General features: G+C 37.4%; 1 protein-coding gene across 2 annotated transcripts in view; it reads left to right on the forward strand.

Annotated features, from left to right (window-relative positions):
* The first annotated feature begins 911 nt into the window (after positions 1–911).
* The window catches only part of LOC129218555 (E3 ubiquitin-protein ligase MARCHF7-like), a 64,546-nt gene continuing 43,236 nt past the window's right edge, over positions 912–22,221 (forward strand). Inside the window, exon 1 of one of the 2 annotated variants that reach the window (XM_054852858.1) lies at positions 912–998. The gene's annotated coding sequence lies outside the window, so the exon portion shown is untranslated. Of the gene's footprint in view, positions 1,376–22,221 lie in introns of both variants that reach the window. The other variant, XM_054852859.1, reaches the window with a different exon arrangement.

Here is a 22,221-nt window from a genome sequence, read left to right on the forward strand (position 1 = left end):
CTGTTTTAACAACATTTTCATTCAAGCTCCAGGATTGGATAAGTGACCAGTGAGTGACGGTATGTGAAGTAGAAATCTCACATGCATCTGGCTTGCTAATTGCAGCAACCCTAAACGTCCAAAGCATAATGTATAGATTTTATTTTTCTTTAAACATAATTTCTAAACATATTATCATGCAGATTTTTTTTTTCCTTTTTTTGAAAATAGAATGCTTCACCGAAATGAGTTGATAATGTTTTTAAGTCGGGTGCTGGTTTTTCATTGTTTCTTATAAAAGTATGCAGAAAAATCCTCTTCTCTTATTGGATAAAAGAATAACATGAGACTATTTTTTGTAAAACAGTTGCTTTCTTGGCATGATATTTTTATAGTAAGAAATGAAAATGTATCTTCTATAAATCTCTTTGAAAATTGCACCAGTTTTTGATAAATTTTGCTTTTTTTTTTACAGAATTTGACCAAGAATTTCATGTTTAAGGGAAAGTATTGGACATTGATGTGATGTACTAAAGATAAACAATGTGTATTTCTTTTTAGGGGGTGGGAGGTAATTTAATAGCTAAATTTTTGGCAATAAAAATTAAACCCATTGCAAATAACAACCAAACTCAAAGAATTTCCTTTTTTCTTCTTACATAAATATCAATTAAAAGTCGCCCCTTATTCTATCATTGAAATAAAGTAGAACATTTTTACTTAAAAAAATTACTGGCAGAAAAACTGCTGAGTCGAATCCTATTATTTTGCTTGTTTTTTTTAAATAAAAAGGATAAAAAATTCACCCAACACCCAATAAAAAAAACTTCGCATGTCAAATAACGATGTATTTTTATCGGAATGTATTACGAATGTAAGCATCGTGTTTCGGAAAGTCGTATAGAAAGTGTTTTGGTTATGCGGAGAAAATAGGGCATGTGTGTTCTGTGTTGGTATTGTGTTGAGACAGCTGAGAGAGTTTGACAGTGAGAGAAGTTAGTCACTCACGTTTGAAGCATGTTAGTATAATTTTTGTATTTCCTATAGAGTTTACTGTTTCCGTTTCTGTAAGCATTCAATCGATTAAAACTAAAATTTATTTATAGCAGCGAAAGTCGTTCTTGATAAGCGTCCATTTTTTGTTTCAATCGTTTTTACTGAATGAATGACATTTCCAATTACGTTCTTTCTTTGTTCAACGCCTTATAGATTATCATTATGTGTGTTATAAAGCAAAGCTGAGTGAAACGTGCATTTAAAGTAACCTTGACAAAAGAGACCTTGTCTGGAGAAACTACTGCTTAATCTGTAAGAACGAAAACCAGACCTCATGGTAAAATGAAGTTTCATAAATCATTGATTGCTTCGGTAATTCCGAACGATTCCAAAATTCTAGGTTGGTATTCATATCATTTCTTCTAACTTCAATCTTTTACTCAAGTTTGGCTTGTAGTGTGCATATTGTACATCATGTAAATATTACCTTTCTCTTCTCAACTAATACATTGAACTAATAAATTTCATGCATTTCTATATGATATTGTTTAAAAAATGATTTGAACTTTTTATTTTTGATTTGTTATTCAAAATAGATTCTGATTGTGAGTAGATATGGTATCTTGTATGAAATACCTCAACAGTAATACTATTTGAATACATATAAGCTTCAACTTATTGTTTAATTTTGACCTATAAATCTGTCAAACTAGAAGCAACCCAAATTCTAATCAAGATCAATTCAGAGTAATGAATGTGAAGTAACTTTTCAAAAATTGCATTTGAACGACAATCACTGAAAACATATCTAATTTACTTATTTTGTTCTAAATATTTTTTGAGATTTAATCTGAAAAATTTTATACTCTTGTAACAAATAACAATCATTCATTTATTTTGTAGTAAGTTACTGTCCTAAGCCAGGGCTAAGGCAGAAACACATAAAACACAACGCCAGCTCAGTTATTCCATCCGAGGACTGCAGCTGCATGCTTTTTAGCACTTATCAGCCCGGAATGGGAATCAACTGAGCTGGAGGCGGAAAACCTCTCAAAGGGGCCAAGAGAGCCAAACAAACTGGTAACTAATGAGTTGAACCGCACCATTGCTGCAGTCACTTGTCTGATGTGCTGATTCTACATTAGCTACCAGTTAGTTGGCCCTCTTGGCTCCTTTAAGAGGTTTTCCGCCTCCAGCTCAGTTGACTCATATTCCGGGCTGATGAGTGCTAAAAAGCACGAAACTGCAGTCCTCGGATGGAATAACTGAGCTGGCAGTGTATTTTATGAATCATTCATTTTATTTTTAAAATGTTCATCCCATTTAATCCTAGGCAAAAAATTGGTTAATTGATTTTTTATTCTTTTCAGAAAAGATTTTTCGTTCTTGCATTTAATTGAATTGTTTTCCCAGAAAATATTAGGTGTACATTGGTTCGCCTTTCTTCTTTCGATTTTTTTTTTCATCTCATTATAAAATTAAATGAACATATTTGATTTGATTCCATGTTTCACAAAACATTTCTCATAATCCTAAATTAGTGTCTAATAATTAAATTAAAATGTGATAATTAATTTATATTACACCAGAATTGTTCAGCAGGGAGAAATGATATTTTAGGTAAGATCTATATCATCACACTAGCACTATCTGATGACTATCCAACTCAATAAAGTAAGAAGACTGCATACACTTATACAGTCAAAAATTAATCATGCAGTGTTGATTACATATTTACAGTTACAAATGCATGCGACTGGGGCTTTTAGAATAACTTTCGGGTAAATGAAAAGGGTCACAATAAAAAGTATTAGCAGCACCTCAAAAAATAAATTAATATTCTTCAAGGCTACAAATGCATTAACTAGTTGGTAAAATTTTTTGTACTAAAATATTGGATTGTTCAGAAAGTAATTTTGCTTTATCCAGACGGTGCTTTAAACTTAGACCTTTCAAGTGGTCATAAACAGTTCAATTTAAAAAAATGTAATCTTTTAATGATCACTGGTGTTTTTATTCACCGTTTTGCCACAATAATTATCTTTATCGTGTCTTTAGTAGCTTCAACTGGCCTTCCAGAATGAAGCCCGTTTTTAACATCAAAATTGCCAAATTAAAATTTTGAAAACCAGCTTTGGTCTGCCATGTGCGCAATATATCTTCTCCATGTACATCAGCTATTTTTTATTTCTCTAACACAGTGGCGGATCCAGAGGCCTGTTTTGGGGGGGGGGGGGGGCGATTTTATCCATGGGCGATTGGTCCATAAAAAATTTTTTTGGGGGGGAGGGGCAGAGAAGTCACGGGAGGGGGGATGTGGGCAGCACCCTTATTTATTTATTTATTATTTTATTTTAAATTTTATAAAATTGGGCTATGGTATTTTTGTTGTTGGTTAAATGATCGTCTCAAAAAAAAAAAAAAAAAAACCTAGGGACACGACCTGAAATCTCGAGACAAATATCAACAGTAGACTTCCTTCTTTCGATTCAAAGCTCCAATTTAATCTTCATCAAAAAACGTGACAAACATTTAAAGTACCCTTATTAAGTCAATTCTTCTTTCTTTAAACACGTGAATCGATCAGCACCAGCATTTTCCAGTCGATCTATAACTTTGAAGTTAGAAAAACGGAGGGGCAGTGCCCCTTTGTTTTTGAAAAGGAGGGGCAGTTGCCCCCACGAGCCGCCTATGATTCCATCCCATCCGTTCTCACATGCGCTCAAAAGTATTGGACGCACAAAAGCTATTTCGTTGCGAAGATCATTCATGAGCTTTTAAATTGAGTCTTACAAATAAAGGAAATACATTCCCTTATATCGCCATTTTTTATATATTTTCTCTCATCCTATTATGGAATGAAAAAAAATACCATTCTAATGTAACGTGGGATTTTCAGAGATCGATATGACATGGATTTATGAAGCATTTCTATGAATCTCCTCGGTAGTACATTTTTGAATAAAAATAATGTCTAATGATTGCAGAAAAAATGAAAACAAGCAACTACCAAAGTTCACTATAACTACAAATAGCGGCAGTAAAAAACGCGAAACAAAAGTTTAAATAAAGATATATCAAAATAAATCTTGTAACAAAAATTGCTTTTATGATAGAACCAGAAGCAATTAAAGCGGTTAATTTTCGTTATACAAAACATAATTTTCCACTATTTAACCAGTATTAAAATAAATTTAGGATCAAAATAAAACGTTTTAAGTGTAGTTTACTTTTGTTTGAATAAGATTTTACTAGGAAATGCGAAATACAAGAGACAGAAAAGATCTTTTAACAATTAAAAAAAAAATTGATCTGTTAAAAAACCATATTCTGTTACAGCATTGTTAAATTACACTTAATCAGTGGCGTAGCAAACTTGGATGTCAACCGGGGTGGTAATCTGGGTTATCACCCCTCACCCCTCCCCATCAACCGAAGGCGAAAAAAAACCTTATTCAATGTTCGATGAAAGAAACGAAGTTCATACAATATTCATAAACAAAACGAAATTGTGTCCCCCCCCCCCCCCCCCCCCCCGAGAGGGATATCATCCGAAATAAACGTTTCCCTCGTATTGATACCAATGCATTTGGGAGATTATAAAACATATGCGAATTTCTGTTGGTATTTACATTTTTCCGGAACTCTTACATGCGTTTTGGGTGTCTCCGCCCCCCCCCCCCCCCGCCCCACTCCATATGAGTACCAGCCGCCTCAAATGCCCTTCTAGTGAGACCAATATGTTTGATAGAAAAAAAAATATTTTTTTTCATGTTGGAAATAAAATTCAGAATTGAAACATCGAAATTTCTCATATTCATTTTAGTGTCACACTCTAGGGGGTGTCACCCGGCTTAGCCCCGCCCTGCAAAATAATTTTTCATATAAATTGAAATGTTGGGGAATTTTTTTTTTAGAATTGAAGCATTTAAATTTTTCAAAAAAAGTTAAAGATCAATTTCGGGTGCCACCTGGGGCAAACCCATCCGCGCCACCGTAGCAATGCTACTGACTTCATCAACTCACATTTATATATAAAATAATTAAATTTATCAAATAGATAAAGGAGAAAAAAAACCCGTATTTTCATATCAATCAACTAAAAAACCGCAAATTAAGGGAATATGTAATACCCCCCCCCCCCCCCTGGAGCAAAAATAAAATGTATGTATGGCACCAGTTATAAATATGCAGGAATGATTACACCTTCGAACGATATAAAACAAACGCTGAGAAGGAAATACGCTTTCAATTTTTAACATTTATCATTTAAATTTTGAGCATAAATGAAAAAAATTTAATGTATAAATTTTGAATTTGAAAAAAATTAGATTATTCTTCAGAAAGTGTTCAAACAAAAACGATTTATTTTGGTATGCAACCTAATAGTAAAAAAAAAAAAAAACCACGAAGTCTGTTGGGGGGGGGCGATCGCCCCAATCGCCCCCCCCCCCTGTGGATCCGCCACTGCTCTAACATAAGTTTTATCTTTTCAATAGCAAAAAGTAAAATATGCTGAAAATTCTGCTTTTATTCTTCGTATTTGAAAAGTCGCCAAATAAAAAATACTGTGTAAATTTAAATAGATTTTTTCACAAGTAAGCTTTACTACATTAGCTTTCAAAATATATAATGGTTATATTGCTTAAGGCTCTTCTAAAGCTCTCCATAAAATCTGACACGGCGAAAACACGGAATCTGTGGCAACACAGAGGGTGTATCTGGGAGGGTCTAACTCAATTTTTTTTGCACTGCTAATTGGTCAGATTTCATGATGGACAGCGTCAATCACTGAGTACGTGAATGGACAGCCATAAATCTAAGCTGTGCCCGTCGGTACTGTCTTTGCGATGGGACGAGGGCAGAGAGAGCTTCGAAGGATCCTGTTCCAAAACATGTTTCCCACCCGGCTTGTTTCCCCTCCGTAAGTTAGTAAACATGTGTTTTCGTTTCAAAGTGTTTCTAGAGCTGACTGCTTACGATTTCCGAGAAATCGGTATTCAGCGAAAGGAATAGCAGGGAAAGCTGTCTGAGTTGTCCACTCAAGTTCTCCCGCCAAAGGGTGACAGAAGAAAAGAAGAAAGAAGACCATGTGTCAGGAAATTAACTTATTCTGCAAACTAGAAAATTTGCAGAATGCGTAGAAAATAGAATTGAGAAATGAAGGCAGAGAAAAAAGAGAGAAAAGAAAAGTTATAAAATAAATTCAAGTGCTTTATTAATCATCTAAATTTCAATATTGAACATGGTGCACATAAATGATGAACAAAATTTTTAAAAATCCAATTTTCGAAACTACTGCACATATCACAATAAGTGATACTTGAGAATAAATAGGAACATTCCGAGATTTTTTTTTTCCTTTTCAGTTACAAACAGGGGCGGAGGGCGGGAACAGAAATTAATGTTACGAGGGGGGAGCGGGGATGTATAATAGTCATTGAGATAAAAGACGCAATTTCAAGAACTATCACTAACAAAAACAAAAACATTATTATTCCACTATAAATATGGATGTTATTCTCAGACATTAGTCATTCGTCTTGAATAAAATTTTATCAAATCCACAATGCTACAAGTTAGAAATAAATTCCCGTTCCTTGAATTTATTTTTTCATATCAACTGATGTATTTGACTGTACTCGGGTTTTCAACGCAACATTTCAATCCGAAGAAAGGAGTAAGTAATGAAAACTACCTAATAACATAACATAAAATCAAGTTACATGACATAAAGTGGAAACAATAGATCGCAGTCCGACGGAAAAGGTATTTCTACTTCTTTCATTTGATTTAAAATTGCTCGGGGTTTGAATTTTTTAATGCAGTAATGAAAATAATTGAGATCAATATCATTAAGTACAATAATGACACCTTGAGAACAAAAATTAACATTACCCAAAACCGCTGAACTATGCACTGGAAAATTGTTAAAAGCCATTTTATATAACTGCCGAGCACAGACCAGGCATTAAAAAAAAAAAAAAAGGTTCAAAAGGTTCGCGTACATTCAAGGAAGATATAATAAAAATTCTAATTTTATCAACCCAGTATGTCGAAGGGAAACATGTTAGGTTTTTTATCATTTCATTGAACAAAAAAACCTTTCAGTAATTCATGCATTAGAGACGTGCCGAGTAGCACTTTAGTCGAGTATAGAGTTCCATGTTCCAATCATGTTTTAAGAAGAACCACCGACACACACGTGACGAATTTTGTGGTCAGTGGAAGAGTAGTATATACCTCCATGTCCACACACACAAAAAATAGTTTTAAAAACAAAATTCCAGCCGAAATTTCATTGCGCATTATTGAAAAGATTTGTTTCTGTCAATAATTTGACAAATAAGTTATTTTTTAAATTAAAAATAAACCAATACATAAAAGGTAGGGTTAATCAAGTTGGAGTTAAAACAAATTATATCAATCCATACTTCTAGTCCGCCAAACGTAAATAATTTTTAAAAGCAAATGGAACAACGTTAAAAGCACAAATGTGCAGGAACACTGCAGACACGTGTTTCTGCATCACAAGGAACATCTTTTTCAGTGCATAAAGTGTGAGCTAATGAAGGTTTAAAAAATACGACTTTTGTCGGATGTCTTCAAATCCAAAAGCTCACGTTTTGTGCATTGAAAAAAGCATTTCTTGTAATGCCAGAACACGTGTCTGCAATGTTCATGCACATTTGTGCTTTTAACGTTGTTTTATTTTTCAAGAAAAGGTATTTTTATGCTTCAAAAATCCATTTAATAACATAGAAATTTCATATTTTCTGTACTTACCTTTTTAGTTAAATTTTTAATAAATAAGTTTCATTAACTTTGGGGCATTAAAATATAAGATTTACTCCATTGAAGCATAAAAAAAATTCCTTATTCTCAAAATTTGAATTTGACTTTTAAATTTTTATTGTAAATGATCGCAGTATATTATATGCTTGCACTTTTTTATTAATTGTAAATTCTGCTTTGAACAATATTCAATTTTTTACAACTACGCGGTATTGGCCGAGTTCTTGATCAAAAGACATTAAGATTAAGAAAGACATTAATGTATTGGAAAGGGTTCAAAGGTGAGCTACAAGGCTAATAAATGGACTTTCTCACTTAGACTATGATTCCTGGCTTAGAAGGTTAAAAATGTACAGTCTTGAGCAAAGAAGAGACCGAGGGGACGATTCAGTTGTTTAAATTTATTAAAATGAAAGATGTTACGGGGCTGAAGTTTAGCACTGAAAACAGGACAAGGGGTCATTGTTTTAAGCTATTTAAATCTCAGGCTAACATGGATATTAGGAAAAATTATTATTATAGCAGGGTAGTGGAACCTTGGAACAGTTTACCGGAAGAGGTGGTAATGAGCAAGGGAGTAGATAGTTTTAAGAGGGCCATTGATCTTCACTGGGGATTGTAAATTGACTAGGAACCAGTCTAGCTGGGCCCAGAGCCTGTTGCTGGTCGTCCCTTTTGTATTTGTAAAATATGGACGAGTACCGAGTACTCGGTGCGTCTCTTGCATGCATGCTGCAACAGGGAAAGTGACAAAATTGTTTTTAAAGTTAATGACAATGTCTGAAAAATATCTACTTCACACTCTTGCAAAACTCTACCTTGCAATAATCTATTGTGTTGTGCTAGTAATTAAACTTTCCATAGCTGTAATTCCGTGATCAAAATATAATTATGCTACAATCCTGCAAAGCTTTTTTAAAAAGGTTTCTTTTGATATTTCTGCTTTATTTTCGTTCACGTGGAATAGGAATGAGGCTCTTTTCCGTTACGATTAAAATTTGTAATTAACGTATGAATGCTTGGTGTTTTTTCAAGTTTTCTTGAAGATGTAAAATATGAGCACCTATCATTTGATTAAAAATTTATTTTAAAATGAGGGAGAAGAAGAAGGAGAAAGCTATAAAGACATATTTTTTAAAGTTTAAAACATCTTCAATCAGGGGTGCCAGTGCCAAATCTTTCTGCGATGCTCGAGTACACTGTTAAAAATACAGGTTGCATTCGGCACCTTTCAGGCGTTGAACGCTTGACCACCAGTGGCACCCTATACGGAGCCGAAATGGTACCTCTATCTAGGGTGAAAAATAGGCACCTTTTAAAAAATAGGCAGCTGGGTTGAAAAATAATCATTCTCAAAGAAAGAAAACGGCAAGTCAAAAGTCCCGAAAAAATTAAACGCAACCTTCCATAAATACAACTAAAATCCACCCCCTCCCCCCCCCCCCAAAAAAAAGAAAGAAGATAAATCGCCAAATAATAAACCAAAAAGGGAATTCTTTACCTCAAAACAAAAATAAAATTTTATTTAGTCACAACCGAGAAAAAAAAAACCTGGCAACCTTCTGAACGCTAATTTAAAATGAGTCGTGTCCGATGTAAAATTAGAGTTCCATTAGGCTTAGCAGTGCTTTTTAGTTTTTCCCCGGTGATTTAATGGCGTTTTTTTTTTTTTTTTTTTAATTCGAAAGAAATGAATGAATGAACTGTATGGGAGTTTTACGCGTGTTTTCGAATGGCGCCAAAATCAAACTGATCGGATAGTTATTTCAGGTAGAAAGAGTCATTTAATGTCATTTTCGGGCCCTAAAATTAAAATTCGGATGGTTCGGTTCTTTTTTGGCGTCTGACCCCCCCCCCCCCCCCCACGTTCCTTCTCGGGTGCGCAAGTACCTCCCTGCTAAATTTGGTCCAGATACGACGAAAACTGTGGATTGGTATTGGGAACATATACACACATATATTTGTTTTATTTATATACGAGCTGCGTTGCCCTACTTAGCACGGTCTACCTCGAAAATAAAAGTTAGGTCAAGTGAAGCATGCTCAACAATCAGGCTTCAATTACAGAAAAAAAATACGACAAAATTTCCCGTCAAAATAATCATTCTCAAAGAAAGAAAACGGCAAATCAAAAGTTCCCAAAAAAATTAAACGCAACCCTCCATAAATACAACTAAAATCCTGAAGAAAAAAGAAAGTTAAATCGCCAAATAATAATCAAAAGGGGAAATTTTTACCTCAAAATGAAAATGAAATTTTATTTAGTCACAACCAAGAAAAAAAAACTGGCAACCTTCTAAATGCTATTTTAAAATGAGATCGCACAAACGATAATTTTCCGATATAAAATTTATGTTCCATTAGGCTTAGTAGTAATTTTTAATTTTTTTTTCCTGGTGGTTTTAAAGCTTTTTTACTTACAAAAAAAGGAAGTATTGTATTCACGAAAAAAATTATCTCAAAATTCGGACTTAATTTCCATTTTGCTCACCCCCGAATGAATATTGAGTTTTTTTTCCAACCCGACCACACTCGGATAAGTGCCTAAGAACGTATAAACACCCGAAATATCCATTTTGACATTCCCTGAGTTAATTACAAACCTATTTTGGTTTCATTCGGATGTTCCAAAGGGGGTCTTTTACACCTTTTTTTGGGGGGGGGGGGAGGGGGGTAATCAATGTTAATTCAATGCAAACTCAAGTAGTGTTATAATTTATGCAAACACTTGGCAATTTTTGGCCAAGCTTTTGGTCACCAAGTTTTGTCGCCAACTTTGCGACAAATTTGGCGTTTTTTTGAGCAATCACGATTGTTAATTATTTTCATTTGACCGTCTTTGATGTCTGGTTCCATTTTCAACCCCATCGCCCTCTGCAGGCGCGGCTCCGGCACGACTCCTCTGGTCCTGAGCACTGGCCCCAAGTAGCCGATGCTCGTGGTCAGTGGTGTCCATGTCCTAGACACACACGCTCCTTTACACACATACACACACACCAACGTGCATACACACAGGTCTTCACACATATACAAGCCTACACATACACGTAACCACCCAAGAGAAGGGGCAGGCTTGGAGGGACAGTTTCTAGAAACAAATGAGTGGGTTAGTAACCAATGGGTAGCGTCCTGTCGCAACTCGTGATTGAATAAAACATAATTTAAATTCAAAATTCAAATTAATTTTGAAAAAAAAAATTTTTTTATTTTGTTTTTTTAAATCTGGTTTCAATTTGGCCATTGTTGGTGATATTTAGAGAGTTAACTATTGAATCAAATTAAAATTGGCAATAATGGGGAAATAACTTTTAATTGGTGTAAAAGGAAGTCATGTGATGCACACATCAGCTTGTTTCTTTTTTAAACTCGAAGGAAATGAATGAGCTCTACCTTTTTCACGGGCTTTTGAATGGCGCCAAAATCGAACTGATCAACTAATTGTTTCGGTTAGAGAGAACCATTTAATGCCATTTTCAGACTTTAAAATTAAAATTCGAAAGGTTCGTTACTTTTTGCATTCGAAAACCCTCCTACGTTCCTTCTCGGGTGCCCAAGTACCTCCCTGCCAAATTTGGTCGAGATCTGACATAAACTGTGAATTTGTATAGGTAACATACACACACACACACATATAAATATATTCTCTATTTTATTTATATAGACTAGCTGCATTGCCAGGCTTTGCACGGTCTACCTCGAAAATAAAAGTTTAGTCAAATGACGCATTTTCAACAATCAGGCTTCAATTAGAGAAAAAAAAAATACTACAAAATTTCCCATCAAAACAATCATTCTCAAAGATAGAAAAAAGAAAACGGGAAATCAACAGTTCCCGAAAAAATTAAACGCAACCCTCCAGAAATACAACTAAAATCCTAAAAAAAAAGAAAGAAAGAAGACTAATTGCCTAATAATAATCAAAAGGGGAAATTTTTACCTCAAAACAGAAACAGAAAACAAAATTTTATTTAGTCACAACCGAGAAACAAAAGGGGTAACCTTCTGAACGCTAATTTAAAATGAGATCGCGCAAACGATAATTTTCCGATTTAAAATTTCTGTACCATATAGCTTAGCAGTGATTTTTAATGTTTTCCCGGTGATTTTAAAGCCTTTTTTTTTCGAAATTCGAAGGAAATGAAGGAACTCTTTGGGTGTTTTTCCCGGACTTTCGAATGGGACTTGAATTAAAGAAATCGGTTAATTATTTCAGGTAAAAAGAGCCACATTTAATGCCATTTTCAGGTCATAAAATTAAAATTCGAACGGTTCGGTTCTTTTTTTGGCGTTGGAAAAACTCCCTACGTTCCTACTCGGGTGCCCAAGTACCTCCCTGCCAAATTTGGTCCAAATCCGACGAAAAGTGTGGATTTGTATAGGGAACATACCTATACACACATATTCTTTATAAATATATATATATATAAAATTAAGCAAACAGAATTACAAATATTAAACAAATTATAAATAACAAATGATGATAAAAAGGAAAAATGCAAACAGCTATTAAGTAGGAATAGAAAAAGAGTGAATCCAGAGCTCATCAGCCGTGGAGGATTCATTAATTATGGTCAAAAGACCAAAATTTTAACTATAAACTAGAAGAGAATGCTTAAGCTCCAGTACATGTAATATAGAGTAACAATGGGCAAACGCACCACTTGCTAAGCTAAAAACAATAAACTAGAGCTCAAACCTAAAACTAAAAGCAGGGGGTTTCGCCTCGACTAATTAGGAAAACAAGTTCCGATAATTAGCCTTCCACGGGACAGTACCTGCCAATAACAAAATTGTCTTACCTTGAAATCCAAGTAAACATATCCTGTCCGTTGTTCAGCCTGATAAAAAAGCCTATCCATTCGTCAACAAAACATTAAAACATATATATATATTGTTACAAATCCTGTAAATAGTAATTATTGTAGTAACGTAACCTGTAAATAGTTTCCCGTAATGAATATACAACCCCTTTTCATTCGGCTGAAGTATACAACCCCCTGTTCTTTTTTTCTTATTTCATTCACTGATTTTATCATTGAAAGTGTAGTTGTAGAACGTTGTAGCATTTTCTGGAATCTTTGAGAGCTCTCTTTTCGGTGTGTATATAAGCGGTTACGCTGGATAAAGCAGTTAGTTTCGATTTAGATTTCGAACGGAGAGCATATTTGCTCTGTTTATAGCGAGGCATTTCGCTGTGTTGTTTTCGTATTTGGAAGTAAATACGTGTGTAAACATTGAGTTTACGGTGTTGTGTGATAATTGCTTAATTGCTGATAAATAATTTAGCAGTTGTTGACGATCTTTCCTGTACATAGTGTAAATAAATTTCCTGTGCTTTTATCAAGAACTGTGTCTTCATTTCAAGAAAGTGGAAGTCGCCCCGAATCCGTTACAATTTGGCGCCCAACGTGGGGCTTCTTCTGGACTTTCTTGGAGTAAGTGTGACTTTGGACATTTTTTTCATAAAGACTTTTTGAATTTGGACTTTATTTTTATGGTGATTACTCGCGCAATGGATGAACAATTAAAACAACTTCTTGACGCAATCAACTCTGTGAAGGGTGATATGGCGGCTAATCAAGAACAAATAAAAAATGATATGGTGGCTAATCAAGACCAATTAAAAAATGAATTGACTGCAAATCAAGTACAATTGAAAAACGAATTGGCGGCTAATCAAGAACAATTGAAAAATGAATTAGCGACTAATCAAGAACAATTGAAAAATGAATTAGCGACTAACCAAGAACAATTAAAAAATGAATTGGCGACTAACCAAGAACAATTGAAAAATGAATTGGCGACTAACCAAGAACAGTCAAATAGTGATTTAACTGCTAAAATTACTACAAGTCAAGATGAAATAAAAAGTGACCTAACGTCGATGAAAACCATGATGGAGAATCAACTAACCGCCATGGGAGATAAAGTTGATGCTCTGGAAGAAAAATTTGATACTGTGGAAGAGCATATCGCCAATGTGGAAAATAAGTTGGAAGAAGATGACAAGAAATTTACTTCATTTAAGGAACAAATAATTAAAGACATGGAAAGGAGATTGGCGACCGCGGAAAGCAGCTCTGTACAGTTTTGCGCTCCCACATCTGTTGCTCGACCGTCCATTAAACTGGCCACATTTGATGGGAAAAGTTCGTGGCAGGTGTACAAGACCCAATTCATGATAGTGGCGGAAGCGAACGGATGGGACTCTGCTACCAAGGCCTGCCATCTTGCAGCATCCCTGAGAGGTGACGCAGCGGACATTCTCCAGACCCTTCCGGACAGCCAGCGCCTGGATTTCGCCGCCCTCACATCTGCGTTGGAGCTTCGCTTCGGTGAGAAGTGCCAGAAAGATTTCAGCCGACTCCAGTTGAAGTCCCGTTTCCAGAAAACCGGGGAAACCCTGCAAGAGCTAGCGGCGGACATCGAGAGACTGTCTCATCTTGCTTTTTGCGAATGTCCTGCGGATGTTCGAGACAACCTGGCACTCGACTATTGAATCGACGGGGTTCGAGATCCGGAAATCCAGAAAGCTCTACGGATGGCGGATGTCAAAGACCTGAATTCTGCTGTTGTGTATGCGATGAAGTTGGAGGCCGCCCAGCAAGCAACCCGTGTGGATCGCCATCCCATCCGAACTCTGGAAGCTGATGAGTCTGATTCCAGGTCGTCCCACCTCGCTGAACTCGAGAGACAACTCGGTGACTTGGCAAGACATCTGAGCAGCATAACAGCCCAAAAGAAACGAGCAGAAGTGCTGGAAATGCGGTAGTGAAGGACACCTGCGAAGGAGTTGTCCGGCTCGCCAAGCTACGCGAGGGAAGGAAATCATCACCACCAGAGCTCTGCAGATTTCCTCTTCTAGTAGTGGCAGTGATGGACTTTTCATTTACACCCATGTAAATGGGAACCCTTGCAAACCGATTGTCGACACTGGAGCCAATGTGACAATCGTTAGGACAGACGTGGCTCGTGAATTTGGATTGAAACTGTTGTGGACATCGCCACGCGTAAGTCTCCAGACTGTGACAGGCGACAAAATTGAGATTGAGGGTAAAGTGGACTTGGAAATAGTGTTTGGGAATGCCACCTACCATCATACGGCATTCGTTGCGGATATCACGGACCCCTTCATTCTCGGATTGGACTTTTTAAAGAAATACGACTTCACCCTTGACTTCAAGACTAATGAACTGCACTCATCGAGTGCAGTTCAGATCGAGCACTCATCGAGTGCAGATCGAGATGTTCAGCAGAGAAGACATAGCCATCTTCAACGTTGAAAATGATGTAAAATCCGCTCATCAAATAATAGCCCAAACAAATTTATGGATTCCCTCAAGGTCAGAATCATTAATACCTGGCTCCATTGAAGAAAGCAATAGTTTTCGATTTGGACTCATTGAATACCCTAACCTAAGCAATAGCCTAAAGGGAGTGCTAGTGGCATCTACGCTTGTGGACCTTTCCAAGGATGTAATTCCTGTGAGAGTCGCCAACGTGAGTGAAAGGCCAAGGAATATCCGAAAAGGTGAAGTGTTGGCAACTTGTACTCCAGTAAACTGCATCATTAGAAGAATCAATTCCCCCGAGACTGTGTCTTCCGAGTCCTTGACATCGAAGTTAATTGGGAGTGCGTCATTATCGAAAGATCAAAGAACTGCTGCGGAACAATTGGTGGACGACTTCAAGCATCTGTTTTCCTCTACATCGGAGGATGTTGGCCGTACGAATTTAACGCAGCATAGGATTTACACTGGAGAACACCCCCCTATTAAACAGTATCCAAGACGACTACCGTTCGCTAAGAAGGAAGAGGTTGAAACCCTCCTGAAAAAGATGAAGGAGAATGATGTAATCGAACCGTCATCCAGTCCTTGGGCTTCTCCCATCGTCTTAGTCCGAAAGAAAGATGGCTCCACCAGAGTTTGTGTCGATTACCGACGGCTGAATGAAATCACCAAGAAAGACAGTTACCCTCTTCCACGCATAGACGACACCTTGGACACTCTTTCCGGACACAAGTGGTTTTCGACTTTCGACTTGAAGAGCGGCTACTGGCAGGTTGAGATACACCCTGAGGACCGAGAAAAGACAGCGTTTACAACTGGACTAGGCTTATGGCAGTTTAAAGTGATGCCATTCGGCCTCTGCAATGCACCAGCTACGTTCGAGCGTCTTATGGAGACAGTGTTAAGAGGACTTTCTTACGAATCCTGTCTGGTCTACTTAGACAATATCATCATCGTGGGACACAGCTTCGAAGAACATCTGGCAAATCTTAGGAAGGTGCTGCAAAAGCTTAAGGAAGCCAATCTGAAGTTTAGCGCGTCCAAATGTAATTTGTTCCGCCGGGAAGTGAACTACCTTGGTCACATCATCTCTTCTGAGGGTGTACAAACCGATCCAGAGAAGGTATCTGCGGTCAAGAGTTGGAGTCGTCTCGAAAACATCCATCAGCTGCGAAGTTTCCTGGGGCTCTGCACGTACTACAGGAAGTTTGTGAAGGGTTTTTCCAACATTGCACGACCTTTGCATAAGCTGACGGAGAGCAAGCAAAAGTTTGAATGGTCCAAAGAATGCGAATATGCATTTCTACGACTGAAGGAGGCTTTAACATCAACGCCTATCCTCGCCTATCCTCAGCCTGAAAAATCCTTCATCCTGGACACTGATGCGAGCCACGAGGGCATCGGAGCTGTTTTATCCCAAGAAATTGACGGTAATGAACATGTCATCGCTTACTGGAGCAAATGCTTATCAAAGTCGGAGCGAAATTACTGCGTCACCAGAAAGGAGTTACTGGCCATAGTGAAAGCTGTAGAACACTTCCATCATTACCTCTACGGCCGAAAGTTTCTGCTTCGGACAGATCATGCATCGTTAACTTGGCTTTTGAACTTCAAGAATCCAGAAGGCCAGATAGCCAGGTGGATACAGCGGCTCCAGGAATATGACATGGAGATCAAGCACCGGAAAGGGTTGTCTCACGGTAATGCAGATGCTTTATCAAGGAGACCCTCTCCTGAGAACTGCAATTATTCTTCCCGAATCGAGAAACAGTATGGAACGACTAGCCCTACCGCCTATCAGGTGACAGTGACTCCAATATCATCAGAACCCGATCCATGGAGGGACGACCAAGTTTGAAAAGATCAACTTGAAGACCCCGACATAAAACCAATTTTGGAGTTCATGGAAAGTGACAGTCGGCGCCCTAGCTGGCAGGACGTTTCCATCTTCAGCCCTGCAACAAAAAGATACTGGGCTTTATGGAACTCACTCCATTTACGGAACCGCGTACTGTACCGAAAATGGGAATCTGATGACGGCAAAACATCTAGGTGGCAGTTACTACTTCCCCGATCAAGGATTTCAGATGTTCTGAAAGAAATACATAGTAGTGCGACTGGAGGACATTTTGGTGTGTTGAAAACCCTCCATAAAGTTCGGGAGCGCTTCTTCTGGAGCAAGGCGAAGGATGACGTGGAGAAGTGGTGCCATTCTTGTGACGCCTGTTCTGCTCGTAAAGGACCGAAGAAAAGAAGCAGAGGGAAGCTACATCTGTACAACGTTGGAGCTCCTTTCGAACGAATTGGGATCGACATCCTGGGTCCTCTACCAAGAACTGCTGATGGGAACAAATACATTCTTGTTTCCATCGACTACTTCACCAAATGACCGGAAGCATATCCCATTCCAGATCAAGAGGCTACCACCGTAGCAGAGACTCTAGTCCAACATTGGATCTCGAGATATGGAACACTTTTGCAGATTCATTCCGATCAAGGGAGGAATTTCATCTCTGCTGTGTTTAAGGGCCTATGTCAAATTTTCGGAATTGAGAAAACTAGGACAACACCACTACACCCACAATCGGACGGCATGGTGGAGAGATTTAACCGCACAACCCTGAACAATCTCTCGCTTATGGTATCCAGAAATCAACAGGATTGGGACAAGAAGGTACCTTTGTTCCTGCTGGCCTACCGCAGTGCTGTCCACGAGACTACCGGATATGCCCCATCTCAGATGCTCTTCGGACGAGAGCTTCGGCTACCTTGTGATCTCGTCTTCGGTCGTCCTCCGGATGCGCCTGCATCGCCTGAGGAGTACATCCAGGATCTCCAGGCCCGGTTGGAAAACGTTCATAACTTCGCACGAGAGCGAATCAACATCGCGGCGGAGAAGATGAAGACCCGATACGACACAAGGTCTACTGGACACGAATTCAACGAAGGCGACAAAGTTTGGTTATGGAATCCCATCCGACGGAAAGGTCTTTCACCCAAATTGCAGTCGCATTGGGATGGACCCTACAAAGTCCTTAACCGACTGAATGACGTCGTAGTGAGGATCCAAAAATCGCCTAATGCAAAACCTAGGGTTGTACATTATCATTGGTTAGCCCCATACTATGGCCATAGTTCATGAGTATTACGTAAACAACCATGGTTGATAACATAAAAGTTGTAGATAATTTTTGCTTTTAATGTTTAGTAATATTTCTTGTTATTATTGTGTTTTCTGTATCTGTTAGTTATTAATTAATGTGTATATTTGTAAACTTGTGATAGAAGTTTGGCACCCTTTCTGAGGATTGTACTGCCCGGGACGTGCAGTCCTTAGGAAGGGGGCAATGTTACAAATCCTGTAAATAGTAATTATTGTAGTAATGTAACCTGTAAATAGTTTCCCGTAATTAATATACAACCCCTTTTCATTCGGTTAAAGTATACAATCCCCTATTCTTTTTTTCTTATTTCATTCACTGATTTTATCAATGAAAGTGTAGTTGTAGAACGTTGTAGCATTTTCTGGAATCTTTGAGAGCTCTCTTTTCGGTGTGTATATAAGCGGTTACGCTGGATAAAGCAGTTCGTATCAATTGAGATTTCGAAAGGAGAGCATATTTGCTCTGTTTATAGCAAGGCATTTCGCTGTGTTGTTTTCGTATTTGGAAGTAAATACGTGTGTAAACGTTGAGTTTACGGTGTTGTGTGATAATTGCTTAATTGCTGATGAATAATTTAGCAGTTGTTGACGATTTTTCCTGTACATAGTGTAAATAAATTTCCTGTTCTTTTATCAAGAACTGTGTCTTCATTTCAAGAAAGTGGAAGTCGCACCGAATCCGTTACAATATATATATATATATATAAAGAATATGTGTGTATATATATATATATATATACAGGGTGAGTTCGATCGAATCTGCCATACGAAAGGGGGTGACAGAAGAGCCCAAGGGGAGCATAGAACCACCCATTATCGTGTCCAATCCTTAACCGTAACCGAGTTTTGGTAAATTTAAGGAAAATGAGTAAAAAAACAAAATTCTCAGAAAACGACCGATTTCTGAAATTCCTGTAGGACCTACAAAGAAAATAAGTACATATTTGGAAAGAGCAGACTAAATCCTACAAAATTATACCTTTCGCATTAAGATAGTCGCATTTTACTGAGAGCTAAAAGCTTTGAAACATTGGACACACTCAGAATTAAAATGGTGCCAACGTTTTTAATCGACATTTTCAAAAACAACCGTAAGAGCTACAATCGGGCAAATCTACCAAAAACTGGCCCATTTTATTGGCTTTCAGATGATACAACAACAAATCATATTGGGCTTCAAGTTCAGCTGAAAGTCAGGCTTTTGTTTGAAACAGTGTAAAAATCTGCATTCGTTAAAAAAGGAAAACCAGCAAAGAGTCGCACTTTTCTGTTTTGAATTTTCTGTTTCACGATAGCATGTTGCTTTCTTTGTTTAAGAAAATGATATTTTTATATAAAAATAAGTTTTAACATTTAATTTAGAGAAAAAACACATGAGATAACGATTCGTAGAAATAAAAGAAGCATTACTTTCCCGTGCTTTTCACAAAAGAAAAATCAATAACAAAAAAATGTTACACCATATCGATTAGTACATTTAATAAACATGCAAAATTTACAATAGCTGCTGAAATTGGTCGCCGCCACATGTGATACACGCTCTTGCCCTTTTGCGAACGAAAACAACCGTTGCTCTTAAAGAAATTTCATTCCTTTGTTTCCCTACTGCTTCAACAAGCCGGTCGCTCAATTCTTTCAAACTTGCTACTTCTGTTTTGTAAACTTCTTGTTTTAAGAATCCCTAAACAAAGAAGTCCACTGGCGTCAGGTCTGGGGATCTAGGGGGCCAAGGGATGGGCCCATACGACCAATCCATTGGGGATACTGTTCAGTTAGAAATTCCCGAACGGCATTTGAAGAATGCAAGGGTTCCATCGTGTTGGAAAATGATTTCTTCCCTCTCCAGGGATAGCATCAAGAAGGTCAGGCAAATGATGTTCAATGAACTCTAAATATGTTTCCTTTTAGGTTACCTCGAAACACATACGGACCAATTAAATGATCTCCTATTACGCCAATCCAAACATTTATGCTGAATCGAGTTTGGAATGATGAGTTTTGGGTTAAGAAAGGATTATGTTCAGTATAATGATGCCAGTTATGCAAATATATGATGCCCCCTCTAGTGAACAACGACTCATCTGTCCACAATATTTTCTTAGAAAATGGTGATCTTCAGTGTCTTGGGCTAGTAGCCATCTGCAAAATGTTACCCGCTTTTCTAAATCTGAATTGCGCAGTTCTTGTACTAGAGTAAAATGATACGGGTGATACTTGTTTTGGTGCAATGTGTTCATCACTTTACATTGTGATAGTCCACCTTCTATAGCAATCGAGCGTGAACTCACACTTTGGTTTTCCACTACTCGGTCCAGCACATACTCCTCAACATTGGCAGAACGGTGATCCTGGCCCCTCTCGAACAACGTACCAAATGAACCTGTCTCTCTGAGCTTTCGATGTATAGAGGCAAACACATCTATTAGATGCAGAACGATTTGGGTAACGGAGCCGGTATTCTTTCTCGGCTCTGCGAGCATTACCATCACAAAATCCGTACACGAAATGCATATCAGCATACTCTTCGTTAAAAAATCGAGACATACCCAAAAATCGAGAAAAGAATACAGCAACTTATCTTTTGAAACTTTAACGAAAACTTTCAGAAACTAAAAACACACTCTCTACTGACTTACTGTAAAAAGAATCATAATTCTCGCAATTTTCGAAACACATTTACAAAATATCAGAAAGAAGCAAACGATACATAAAATATTATGGCAAATGAATAATTCTGTTTAGTTTTTATCATTAATTGTTTTGTTAAACAAATGCTTTTTATTTTCAAACGATATTTTTCACAATCATAAATCGTAATCGGAAGTCTTTTGATGGGTCTGTATACGTTTTAAGGTCTTATAATGCAGGAAGCTCATATTTAGAGTTTATTGAACATCATTTGCCTGACCTTCTTGATACTATTCCTGTTCAGGAGAGAGCGGAAATCATTTTCCAACACGATGGAGCCCTTGCACATTCTTCAAATGCCGTTCGGGAATTTCTAACTGAACAGTATCCCCAATGAATTGGTTGTATGGGCCCCATCCCTTGCCCTCCTAGATCCCCAGACCTGACGCCAGTGGACTTCTTTGTTTGGGGATTCTTAAAACAAGAAGTTTACAAAACGGAAGTAGCAAGTTTGCAAGGATTGAGCAACCGGCTTGCTGAAGCAGTAGGGAAACTAAGGAATGAAATTTCTTTAAGAGCAACGGTTGTTTCCTTTCGCAGAAGGGCAAGAGCGTGTATCAGGTGTGGCGGTGACCAATTTTTGCAGCTATTGCAAATTTTGAAGGTTTATTAAATGTACGAATTGAAGTTGGTGTAACATTTTTTATCTCGTGTTATTGTGTTATCTCGTGTGTTTTTTCTTTTTATTAAACTGTTAAAACTATTATTTTTATATAAAAATATCATTTTCTTAAACAAAGAAAGCAACATGCTATCGTGAAACAGAAAATTCAAAACAGAAAAGTGCGACTCTTCGCTGGTTTTCCTTTTTTTAACGAATGCAGATTTTTACACTGTTTCAAACAAAAGCGTGAATTTCAGCTGAACATGAAGCCCAATATGATTTGTTGTTGTATCATCTGAAAGCTAATGGAATGGGCCAGTTTTTGGTAGATTTGCCCGATTGTAGCTCTTACGGTTGTTTTTGAAAATGTCGATTAAAAATGTTGGCACCATTTTAATTCTGAGTGTGTCCAATATTTCAAAGCTTGTAGCTCTCGGTAAAATGCGACTATCTTAATGCGAAAGGTATCATTTTGTAGGATTTAGTCTGCTCTTTCCAAATATGTACTTATTTTCCTTGTATGTCCGACAAGAATTTCAAAAATCGGCCGTTTTCTCAGAATTTTGTTTTTTTACTCATTTTCCTTAAATTTACCAAAACTCGGTTACGGTTAAGGATTGGACACGATAATGGGTGGTTCTATGCTCCACTTGGGCTCATCTATCACCCCCTTTCGTATGGCAGATTCGATCGAACTCACATTT

The sequence above is a fragment of the Uloborus diversus genome, chromosome 3 (assembly GCF_026930045.1).
Source record: "Uloborus diversus isolate 005 chromosome 3, Udiv.v.3.1, whole genome shotgun sequence".
Taxonomy (NCBI): Eukaryota; Metazoa; Arthropoda; class Arachnida; order Araneae; family Uloboridae; genus Uloborus; species Uloborus diversus.